Below are 13,294 nucleotides of genomic sequence, written 5' to 3'. Positions count from 1 at the left end.
CATTGTGGTAGAATCAGAAGCGTATCAACAAGGACCCAAATGTCCATATTGTCTTGCTCGATGTCAGGATCACCAAGATCCATGGTGACAATCATACCCTCATAAAAGCCATACATTTTGCAAAGTGCTTCCCAATTTTGGCAACCAAAATGGGTTACACTCTGAGAATTGTACAAATTTACTTCAAAATCGATATCATGATGGGTCCTTAGGTGTATTTTCTTTGTTTGAAAATTTTCATGGTCTTCAAAAGCCATCCTCTCCAAGACATAGCGTCTTGCATGGCATGGGATAAGCTAGCCGAATTGTAAAAGATGAAAATTAGACATTGAAATAGTTGAAGTCATGCTTAATTACGAAAAAAACACTTGTCATTGTTGCGTACCATTTCAACATCGAAGGTCTCCTCGAGCTTAATGTTGAAGCACCTATCTTCGTCCAGCTCAACGAACATGTCGCACATACCTCGATCGTCGTGGGACTAGCTGCACTCCCCCGGGAGACTATCGTCGTCCGGGTACGACATTTCCTACGTTCATAATTCAAATATTAAACTTGTAAAATTAAATGTATGTACTAAAAGCCTAAATTAGGCCATTATTTTTGAGAAAATCCAGGCCACTCAATATTTCCTACATATTCTAGCACAAGTCATGCCAGAATTCACGGAAAAATCCGGCATGACCTTTGCTAAAAAGGACATATCGATCGCCTGAAATTTGCCGGAACGGAAATTAATCAACACTCCGGCAAAACATAGTCCACTCGGAGGTGTAAACTGAACATGAACGACCACTTGGGCAACCACATGTCCTATTTGAGCAAATATGACATGTTCAACTAGTTTTATTAATTCAACTAGTTCTTACTAAATATAAAATTACTATAAATAGAAAAAAACTAGTTCTTTCTAAAAATAAAGTAGTTCAACTAGTTATATTAATTATCTTACTAAAAATACATTAGTTCTATTAATTCAACTAGTTCAACTAGTTTATTAATTTACTTACTAAACTAGTTCAACTACAACTAGAGTAGTTCAACTAGTTTATTAATTTACTTACTAAAAATAAACTAGTTCAACAAGTTATATTAATTTTCTTACTAATTCTATTAAACACTAAAACTAATTCGATGAACTCTAAAACTAATTCTACTTAACAACTACTGCCATAATTAGCATCTAGTTTGTTGAACCCTAACTAATTAGATGAACTCTGAAATTTAACCCTAAGAACCCTAGATAGGCAGAGGTAGGGGAGGAGGAGGAGGAGGGCGTGCTCACCTCTGGCGCCGGTGGAGTTAGGTAGAGGGGCACGCGGCGTCGAGGTTGGGGACAGGGTCAGGGCGGCGGGCGCATGGGGGAGGGCGGCGATGTAGGGGGGGTGTCGAGGTCGGGGTCGGGGGTGGCGTCAAGATCGCGGTCGGGGGCGGGGGCGGCGTCGAAGGTGTGCGGAGAGCGACGGGTCGCACGCGGCGACCGACGACGATGCAGGGCGGCAACAGCGGAGGAGTAGGGATTTGGGGGAAGTGGCCGTGGGGGAAGAACGAACCGCGCGGTTAAGTTAAAAGTAGCAGTAGCGCGTTCCAGGAAGTGCGCTGCTGCTACGGTAGCTATAGCGCGTTTCCTAACAAGCACTACTGCTATTCCTTCTCTTTTTATTTGCTTTCCATTTAATTTTATTTTCATTAGCAGTAGCGCCTTTGTCCGTAAACGCGCTGCTACAAAACAAGTAGCGGTAGCGCGGTTCCACGTAGATCGCTACTACTATGTGTAGCCTATAGGCTAAGCCGTGGTAATTTTAGTAGTAGCGCTTTTGTACTCGGGCGCGCTACTGCTATAACTGTATCTGTAGCGCGGTTTTAAATACTGCGTTGCTGCTAATTAGCACCAGCGTGCGTTTTTATCCCGCGCTACTGCTAATGTTCTGTGTATAAGGTTTTCCGTAGTAGTGTGGAGCTAGTTCTGTGTCACCCTATGTTATAAATGTTGCATGAGGAATCACATCCGATATAATTATCCATCACCGATCCATTGCCTACGAGCTTTTCACATATTGATCTTTGCTTAGTTACTTTTCCGTTGCCACTGTTACAATCACTACAAAACCAATACTATTACTTTTGCCACCGTTACCGCTGCTTCCATATTACTTTGCTACTAAATACTTTGTTGCAGATATTATGTTTTTCAGGTGCGGTTGAATTGACAACTCAACTGTTAATACTTGAGAATATTCTTTGGCTCCCCTTGTGTCGAATCAATAAATTTGGGTTGAATGCTCTAGCCTCGAAAACTATTGCGATCGCCTATACTTGTGGGTTATCAATGGAAACTTCAAGGTGCTAGAACGCTACAATAACAACGCCTATAAGATTGACATTCCATGTGACATGTACTCCGTGAGTGACATCTTCAATGTCAAAGATCTCTCTCCCTACGATGGTGATGAGGTTTTCGATCCGAGGTCGATTTTCCCCACAGGGTGGGGGGGGGGGAGATGATGCGGAGCATACTTCGGTCATCCCCATGGACCTATCTTAGTCTCCCAAGACACCATGTGGACCGATGACACAAGCTCGTGCAAGGGCTATCGAGAAGGAGGTTAACTCTCTCCTTGTTGAACTCCCCTTTTACCCATTTGAGACATGGCTACTAGCTCAAACGGAGATGATTTGTGTGCTTAGGTACCATGGAATCAACCAAGGAGAAGTTATGGTGCAAGATCGACATCAAGAGCATGAAGAAAATCTGCCGAGTCCAGAAATCCCAGTACAACTGCCCAACTACCGCCCGGGCGATACAACCGCTCGACTACCGCCCAACTACCGGTCCAGCTTCTGTAATCGAGCGGTGCAAGGCCGACATTGCCCAGATTTATCCCCGTAACAGCCTAAGACCGGTACGACGACTCAAACCACCATTACTACCACTAATCCCTTCCGTGAACACCTCCAGGAACCAGCACCTGAGCACCCAGCGGTACGACCGCCCCCATGACCGGTACCACCGCGCAGCCTGTGCAAAGTGAAAGGGGTTTCGCCCCATGTATCCCCAACTTACCCCTTGGACTATAAATACTGATCCCCTAGCTCTGTATTAGGGTTAGCAAAGTAGTAGCTCATTTGAGATAGAGCTTTGCTCTCCACTTGATCCCTTCTCCATTAGAGTTCACGACTTCTATGGAGAAGATCCCCCATGTGGATTCAAGATCCCCCATGGGAAGAGACGTCAAGACCCCCCATGGGAAGACACCTCAAGACCTCCTCACAGAGAAGAAATTGCTACTTGTATCGTCCCTTGTTGATCGTGGATCGTGTGTCTCTTTTTTTTGAGGATCTAGCACATTTGTAATCGAATCTTGTTGGTTCGAGTGATTCCTCTTGTGTTATCCCTCGTGTTCTTCGTGTTCTTTGTGGGATCCCCTCCATTTCGTGAAAGATCGGGCATCTAGGGTTCTACCCTACATCACCATATAAACTCCATTTGAGCTCCATCACCCTCCAAAACTGATGCGGAGCATCCCAAGGTCATCCCCATGGATCTATCATCATCTCACCAAGTGCCTAGTGGACCCATGACACGAGCATGTGGAAGAACTCTCAAAACCGAGGTGACATCTCTCCTTTCACAATTCCACTTCGATGCACATGAGACATGGCTACTACCTGAAACAGAGAAATTATGCATACTTAGGTACCAAGGAGTTAGCCATGGAGAAGCTAAGGAGCAAGGAGGATCGAATAAGGAAGACATACGCGAAGACGGAGAAGAAAACGACCAAGTCTATACTTGCCCGCACGATCCAGACCACCATCCGGATGATTCGGCCCCCGCCCGGACAATCCGGATAAGTGGCACCTGAGACCAACAATCCTTCCTGCGAAGCCGTACGGTCCGGACCGATGCCCGGATCATCCGGAACTGCCTGGACGTCTGAACCGCCTCCCGATCATCCAGGCCCCTCTCAACGGCCGCGGCACATCCGGACGATCCAGACACCCGCCCGGATCATACGGACCCCTGACACCCGCATCCTCCAGGCCACCTGGACGATCATCTGGACCACGACCTGCGTGTGCATTTTGGTCCAAAGCCCATGTACCCTTGCGTCCCTCTAGCCTATATAAACGAATCCACCTCCACTTTTCTAGGGTTAGCAAAGGATTAGCCCATTTGAGAGATAGAGCTTTGCTCATCCACTTGGTTACTTCTCTATTGGAGTCCCCGACCTCTCCGAAGAAGATCCCATGAGCGGATTCAAGACCCCTCAGAGGAAGACCCCTCAAGACATCCTCACGGAGAAGAACTTGCTACTTGTGTCGTCCTTAGTTGATCGTGGATCATGTATCTCTTTGTGTTTCAAGGATCTAGCACATGTGTAATCAAATCTTGTTGGTTTGAGTGATTTCTCTCATGTTTCCCCTTGTTTTTCCCCTTGTGTTCATCGTGTTCATCGCGGGATCCATTCCAATCGTGAAAGATCAGGCACCTAGGGTTCTACCCTACATCATGTTGGTATCATGAGCCACGTTGATCACGAATTTGGAGCCCTCCCTCTTTGTTGTCTAGCCCAATTTTGTTGATTCGTCCTAATCACAAAAATCCCCACAAAACTAGCCCCCAATTTTTTTGTGATTTGTTGGTTTGATGAAATTTTGTTGATTTTGATCTGTGGATTCTTTGTGTTGCAAGTGGACCTTACCTTTTGATGTAGGGTGGAAACCCTAAGGCCGATCTTTCATGAAATGGAGGGGATCCCACAAACAACACGAAGAACACGAGGGGAAACGCGAGGGAAATCATGAGGGGGAACGAGAGGAAACACTCAAATTAACAAGAAACAATCACACATGTGCTAGATCCATGAACACAAAGAGAGATAAGCAATCCAAAGTCAACAAAGGACGATACAGACGGTAACTAGTTCATCTCCGTGAGGAGGTCTTGAGTCCGCGAGGGATCTTCCCGTGAGGAGTCCTTAATACAAGCGTGGATCTTCTCCATAGAGGTCGCAGTCTCTCGATGGAATAGAACCACAAGGATGAGCAAAGCTCTATCTCTAAAATGAGCTAGACCTATGCTAACCCTATCTAGGAGGAGGTGGAGGAGTATATATAGTCTAGGGCCACGAAGGGGTAAGTGAGGAGTAGATGGGCTTCGTCCCAATACACAGTGCACAGACAGGCATCGGACGTCCGACGGCTATCAGTCGTCTGGTCGCTCACGGGCTTCCAGTCGCCCAGAAGTCTTCGGACTTCCGACGTTTTGGCTCGGGTTCAGTGGTCTCAGATTTCTAGTCGGTCGTCCGGGCGCTGGCGTGTGTCGGACGCCTGTCTCGGTCAGTCGTCCGGCCGCTGTAGACTTGGTCTTCGGTTGTAGTTGTTCTAGCTGGTGAAGATTCTAGGCGTCGGATGTCCGGTGTGGCTCAGTAGTCCGATGGCTGTCGGACGTCCGTGAGTTGTAGCTTCATGGCAGCTCTTCCTCTTCTTCCTCGCACTGGGTGTCCTCGCCATCTTGTCCAATGCTCCTAGCTGCTCCATGGTCTTCCTCTTGGTTCCTGGTCAAGCATAACACATATGTTTGAGATAGTATCCATGTCTGACATGTGGAAAGTGAAGGTTCGGGGAGGAGCGAGTTTGCCTTGTGTCCAATAGTGTATGGTCGAGGTCTCATCGTATGTCCTCTTGGGACTTGGAGAGTAGACATAGTGTACATGGGGATGATCGTAGGATGCTCCGCATCATCTCCCCCCTGGGAAAGATACGACCTCGGATCGTGATCCAACTCATCATGGAAACGATTGTCATGGACGGACTTGTACTTGGATGGAGTTGAAGACATGGAGCAATCCAAGTACTCCAAGGTGTTTCCCGAGTGATAGACATGCAAAAAGAGCAAACACAAGCGACACTCGTAAATACAATGGTTAGCACATACAAAGTGCCCATCAAGTAAGTTTGAGTCTGCTCGGCAAGATTTTTCATGACAAAGCGCATGAAGATTATCAAGATGATATAGAATGGTATTGTAAGTTGCATGGTGCACAAAGCTAAAAATTCCACCATTGTGCAAAATGATGTCATAATGGGACGGTGTATCAAAAGCATGAACATGGTAATTGGTGATCAATGTGATTATGTTATCATGCAATTGATAGTGGGCAATGTGATCATTATGTATGAATATGTCATCAAGGAAGATCACAACAAATTTGCTAAGGAAATGCAGAAGCTCATCTATAATGGATGACATGGAAATAGATGCAACAAGACAAGCATAATGTGAGGCAATCCATGCATGGGGTGCAAACTTGTGGTGAGTATGATATGTCCATTGAGCATGACATGTGTGAGATAATCAACAAACATGTAGGTGTTGGTGCAATGTGTCAAAGGAGTGTTGATGTACCAATGCTCGATGTCGTGGCATGAGTGGAGGTACGAAGGTGCATCCAATAAGTCCGAGCGCTCCTCAATTTGAAGGTCCATAGAGTTCATCTCCAATGTCGTTCCTCCATCCAATAGATGTATCATGTAGACAAGAAGGAGACAACAATGAAATAATGACCCCTTCAATATGTATATTTGAGGATGGCTCAAATGGAAGGAGTTCACCTTTATGAGGATGTCGAAAATATTGATGTCGCATATCATGTAGACCTTTGCATGACCAATATGTCTCGTGATGGTACAGCCTTGAGAATCCTTCAAAATGAAAGAACATGACAAAAACTCGAAAAAACAAATGAGGTTAGTGCAAATGCAACACCTATCATTCGTGTGGTGAAATACCCAACAAGTGTTTTCATCATGCTTATCATAAGAAAGTACGAGGATATAGTCCATGGTACGTAGGCATAAGATGCTAGAACAACCAAAGAGATCACTGGTACGCATCGGTGCTAGACAAACGGTTTTAACCCCTTTCCGCGATGGCATTTGGGACCGTGGCCAAGTGAGTGTGGGCGATAGGGGGTCCTTCCCACACGACCCAGAAACCATCGGGAATATGGAGCAATGATCCAGAGGCCTTCCAAAATGTAATCATGTGTGATGCAGCACACACTAAATTCTTTCGCACGTGTGGGATCGGTGATTAAACGTTTCTAATGACGTAGTGAAACCAAATGGTGTGTCATAATGAACCGTTTGGGAAACAGTATGTGAGGCACACGGGCCAACATATGAACTGTGTGCCATTTGTGCCCCATCGCAAATGAGTTTTCTGTGTAACCCGTCTTCCATGCAAGAAACCGTCGCACACGTTTCCCAACAATTACCATCTGCGATAATGTTCTATCACAAATGGTTCAGGAGCCCCTTAGTACACATACAAGTGCTGCAGACCGTTTGTGATTTGTTGTGTATCACCGACGGTTGCGGCAATAGTGACGTGTGCTTTTTGTTTGGGATCCCACACGTTTCCTGAAAAAGTTATGACTGGGATTATATTTTACATTGTGCACGGTTTACTCTGAGTTCTCGTGTACGATAATGCGATATCACAAACGGTTCCAGAGACCCTACGCACACGTAGTAGCACGGTAAATCGTTTGCGATCTGTTGTGTATCACCGACGGTTCCGCTACGATTGACGTATGCTTTCCGATGTGGATCGCAAACACTCATTTAGTTGAACTGTGTGCGGATCAATTGCCATGTTAAAACAAAAATATCCCATTTTGAATTGGCACGCAAAAAGCAAATTCGCCACAATATTCAATTGAACAAATAAACAAAAATATCCCATTTTGAATCGGCACGCAAATAGCAAATTCACCACAATATTCAATTTAAAAATAAACAAAAATATCCTATTTTTAATCGGCATGCAAAAAACAAATTCACCACAATATTCAATTGAACAAATAGTGTCCATAGGAAGAACATTCATCAGATTTCGCAACAATTGCAATTGAACATATGGTAGCTAAATTCCAATGATTTGTCCACACATATATGCATTACATAATTAATCATAGTGTACGAAATACGAAGACCTCATCAGATGGAAAACAATGGATCCATGCGTATATGTTTAGCGACTAACTCTTACTCAATGTTTCAGGAGGACACATGCTGAAATCTTCATTATCACCAGTGGGATTGATGTAGTGATTCAGGAAGAAGTCGCTGATAAATCTTCGAACCATCAGCAATTCACCAGCCGGGAGCGGTTTAGGGGTCCTTGGTTTTAAGATGAGTTGCAGTATTTTGAAGCAGAATGTGCCATATGAGTGGAGTAGAAGATATTAATTAAGATAGACTTACTAGTACTAATTCGCGAGGATCGTCACAACTATCAAAAGATTTGCAGATGGAGATCATGTGTCTGCAAACATAGTATCCACAAAGGTTGGTCCCTGCTTCTTGCTGAGGACACTGAATTTTTTTTGTAAAAAATTAGTCATGTATTTGTCCTGTTAGGAACAACCTAACCAGTGTTAGATATATTTTTTTTCTTTGGACAAAATAGAAAGAGGTTTATTTAGAAGCTTGAACATTTTGACTAGCGTAAGAAAAGGTATTTGCAAACTGTTGGATAAATTTTCTGAAAATAACGGATTTCAGTGTGTTACCAAAGAAATGATCTCATGCTGCGGAGGTAGTTCCATCTTGAACAGGTTCCCTGGTTAAGTTTTCCACAATGCGAGCACACTGCAAATGAAGATGAATTTTGACAACATTAATCATTGAACCAGATATGAATGCAAATTAATTTCAACATCATAGAATTCAATACCTATCCATGAATTGCTAAAGATGCGTCAGATCCTAAGCGTTTGTTGACTCTCTGAGAGAATCGATGTAGTAAATTGTGTTCTTGTTTGGAACAATGAATACCAATATCCAGTGATTGCTACATATTAAAAGCCATGAACTTACTAATTATGTCGAAATCTGAAAGACAATCAATGTATGCGTGTTTTTTTACTTGACTTACCATTCATAATTTGGCCAGAGAAATGATTCTGCATGGGACGTGTTTTTGGAGAGACAGAAAACCATGTTAATGGCTGTCGGTGTGAAAACCGGCTGATCTCGAGTAGGGGGTCCCGAACTATGCGTCGGAGGATCGAAGGTAACAAGAGACAAGGGGGGCACAATGTTTACCCAGGTTCGGGCCCTCTTAATGGAGGTAAAACCCTACGTCCTGCTTGATTGTATTTGATGAGTATAGGGGTTACAAGAGTTAATCTACCTCGAGATCGTAATGGATAAACCCTAGATGTCTAGCCTATATGAATTCTGAGAGCCTCTATGGACTAAACCCTTCGGTTTATATAGACACCGGAGGGGCCTAGGGTTGTACAGAGTCGGTTTGCAGAGAAAGGAAAATACACATCCGGACATTTAAACTTGCCATCCATGCAAAGGAGTGTCCCATCCGAACACGGGGAAAGGTCTTCTGCCTTGTATCTTCATGGCCCATTAGTCCAGCCCATATCAAATAGCCCGGACACCCGAGGACCCCTTAGTCCAGGACTCCCTCAGTAGCCCATGAACTAGTCTTCAATGATGATGTGTTCGGCACGTAGATTGTCTTCGGCATTTCAAGGCGGGTTCCTTCTCCGCATACAAAGAAGTCTTGTCAACAAGAGAACTATATCCAGCTCTGTATAATAGTCACAACCCTCAACCACAAGGGCACAATACTTAATAAGTCATATCTACTGACAATGTTAGACGTCATGTCTAGCATTTTTTATTTCAAACCATTTTTCCAGCCTCCCGCTTCATGTTTCGAGGCACAGCCTCTATTGACACGTCTTGTCCAAACAGAGATCGTGCCCCCTTATTGCAGGATTTTCATCAATACGGGTTTGGGTAATCCAACCGTGCCATGCGCATGACTCCTTGGGAATAGGCGAATTTTAAGGCTAGTGGGGGCGTTTGATATTCACTGCCTATATAAGCGGAGAAAGATCCATCTTTTTAACCCACACATTCTTCCTTCTTCAGCCTTCCCATCCTTGAGCTTTCGGTGCCCAAGTTTCCACCTTTCCCACCGCCCAATCCTTGCAACCATGTTCTGATCCGGCTCTTAACGCAAGTGGGTGGCCTCCTCCATCACGGAGAAGGAAATTAGGGAACTCCAGGAGGCGAGGTATTTGACCATGGAAATCGCACACAGGCTCCCGGCCAAAGAGCAAATCATCCCCACTCCAGAGCCCGGTGAGAGGGTCGTGTTCATCCCTCATTTTCTACACAGCCTAGGGTTTCCACTTCACCCTTTTGTCTGCGGTCTAATGTTCTATTACGGGCTAGATTTCCGTGATCTAGCCCCAAACTCCTTCCTTCACATCTCAGTGTTCATCGTCGTGTGTGAGGCGCTCCTCCGTATCCCCCCCCCCCATTTTGGCATGTGGCTCAAAGTCTTCAATGTGAAGCCGTAGGTGGTTGACGGGCAGCACGCCGACTATGGCGGCACCATGGTGAGCAAACTCCCCAACACCACTTGGCCCAAAGGAGCCTTCATTGAGACCGTGAATGTGTGGTAGCAGGAGTGGTTCTACATCACCTAGCCCCGCGGTACCAAATGGGTGGCCGCTCCTGAATTTAGATCTAGGCCCCCTATGCGACTCATGTCTTGGACCAACAAGGGCCTGGACTGGGGGTCGACTGACGAAGTGTTGACTCTGAAAAAGCGCATCAAGAGTATGATAAAGAAGCACACCAGTCACACCGACATGATTCAGGTGATGCTCTTCCGTCGGATCCTCTCATGCCAACGCTAACCTCTCCGCATGTGCGAGTTCAATCCGGAGGGCCCCCGGACCCTGCAGCGCTTCTTCGGTACAATGCACGAAGAGATCTGGAAATTTCTTTTCAAAGCCCAAAGGTTGTGGTTAGTGAAGACCGAGGACATTGGTCTCGACAACGCACATCCGGCTACCGAGGTAAGCTTCTTACCTTCGAACATAGATTTAGTCCATAAGTTGAAGGATATACAGAAATGTCCATTGCTTTATTTAGGGCTGGATAGCGAAGGAGGAGCGGATCAGGTGTCCGGCGCCGCTACCCAAAAACCCAGCCAATCCTCTGTTAACAAGGATACTGGTGCCGGCGCCTATAAGGCGCTGGAGAAGAAGGCCAAGAAGAAGAGCAAGGAGGCCAAAGGTGGCCTTCACCGTAAAGGTACTTCGGACACCATGTCCGGAGATACCGAAGCTCTCTCCTCCCCTGAGGGAGACGAAGATGGGGAGGAGGAGGAAGAAGAGAGCAATTCTCTCCCTAAGGGGAGGAAGAAGAAGAGGGCGGCCTCTACAAACCTAGGAGCGAAGGCATCCAAGAGGGAGAAAATAACCCTCTCGGATGGTTCAAATTCAGATGCCGAAGCCCTCCCCGAATGGCGCTCTAGGTTGAAGCCCCTAGCAGCATCATAAGTACCCAAGGACACTATATGTATGTCCAGTTTTTATGATTGTAGTTCTAACATATTTGTGTCATATGGCTCAGCCCAACCTGCGATCTTCCCCAATCATCATCTTCGGAGAATTCGCTTGTGCCAGGGATGGTGGTGAGCGATACACCTCCGTGAGCCTCCCCACAAAACGCTATGGATGACACCGAAGTGTTGTCCCAAAAATCCTCTCCAGGCCATGGAGAGGTGCGGGAGGCCGTCCAGATGGCGCCAGAGGGTAACACCCCGGCTGCCGAGAACATGCGGGAACCAACCCCTATGGAGACTAATGACGGGGGCCATGACCAATCTGGCCACCTGCCGAACACCATAACGGAGACCAGTAGGGCTTCGGAATCGAGTGGGCAACCCCATTTGAAAGAGGGGGGAGCGCCGACTTCACCGGCAACCTCCATTAATCTGGAGGCGCCGGACTCCCTGACGCAAGCACTTCGACGTGATTCCATCGTGGAGGTGCACCATACCCTGATGGGTTCAGTTGATGGGAAGATTCAGCCCGCCAAGAGCGGGATGAATGGAGCTTTTACCAGCCTTCTTACAAGCTTTGAGGTATGCGACGTAAGATGCCCTTTATATGAAAAAACTTGTGCCTATATACAGATAGTAGCCCCTTAGACTATGTTCTGTTTTGGAAAAAGCCGAATAGAGGATCAAATTAATATCGCAGAAGGTGACGTACATATCTATTAAATGTGCAGGCTTCACTATTGGCGGCGACCGCCCAGGCCGCTGAAGTTTCCGAGCTCAAATGGAAGCTCAAGCTGGCCGATGATGACTGATATGTCCATTTTGCATCATGCTTTTATATCGATATTTATTGCATTATGATCTGTTATTACACATTGTGTCATAATACTTATGCCCATTCTCTCTTATTTTACAAGGTTTACATGAAGAGGGAGAATGCCGACAGCTGGGGTTCTGGGCTTGAAAAGGTGCAAATATTAGAGACCTATTCTGCACAGCTCCAAAAGTCCTGAAACTTCACGGAAGTTATTTCCAGAATATATACAAAATATTGGGCGAAAGAAGTTCCAAAGGGGGCCCACACCCTGACCACGAGGGTGGGGGCGCGCTCTACTCCCTGGGCGCGCCCCCTGCCTCGTGGGCTCCCTGGTGGCCCTCCGATGCCCATCTTTTGCTATATGAGGTCTTTCGTCCGAGAAAAAAATAACAAGCAAGCTTTGGGGAAGAAACTCCTCCGCCACGAGGCGGAACCTTGGTGGAACCAATCTAGGGCTCCGGCAGAATTGTTCTGCCGGGGAAAGTTCCGTCCGGGAGGGGGAAATCATTACCATCGTTATCACCAACGATCCTCTCATCGGGAGGGGGTCAATCTCCATCAACATCTTCACCAGCACCATGTCATCTCAAACCCTAGTTCATCTGTTGTATCCAATCTTTGTATCCAAACCTCATATTGGTACCTGTGGGTTGCTAGTAGTGTTGATTACTCCTTGTAGTTGATGCTAGTTGGTTTATTTGGTGGAAGATCATATGTTCAGATCCATTATGCATATTAATACCCCTCTGATTATGAACATGAATATGCTTTGTGAGTAGTTACGTTTGTTCCTAAGGACATGGGATAAGTCTTGCGATAAGTAGTCATGTGAATTTGGTATTCATTCGATATTTTGATGAGATGTATGTTGTCATCCCTGTAGTGGTGTCATGTGAACGTTGAATACATGACACTTCACCATTGTTTGGGCCTAGAGGGAGGCATTGGGAAGTAATAAGTAGATGATGGGTTGCTATAGTGACAGAAGCTTAAACCCTAGTTTATGCGTTGCATCGTAAGGGGCTGATTTGGATCCATATGTTTCATGCTATGGTTAGGTTTACCTTAATACTTCTGTTGTA

This window comes from Triticum urartu, chromosome 4A, assembly GCF_056163025.1.
Source record: "Triticum urartu cultivar PI428250 chromosome 4A, HENAU_Tu73, whole genome shotgun sequence".
Taxonomy (NCBI): Eukaryota; Viridiplantae; Streptophyta; class Magnoliopsida; order Poales; family Poaceae; genus Triticum; species Triticum urartu.
The sequence above is the reverse complement of the archived record's forward strand: the minus strand, read 5'-3'. Positions refer to the sequence as shown.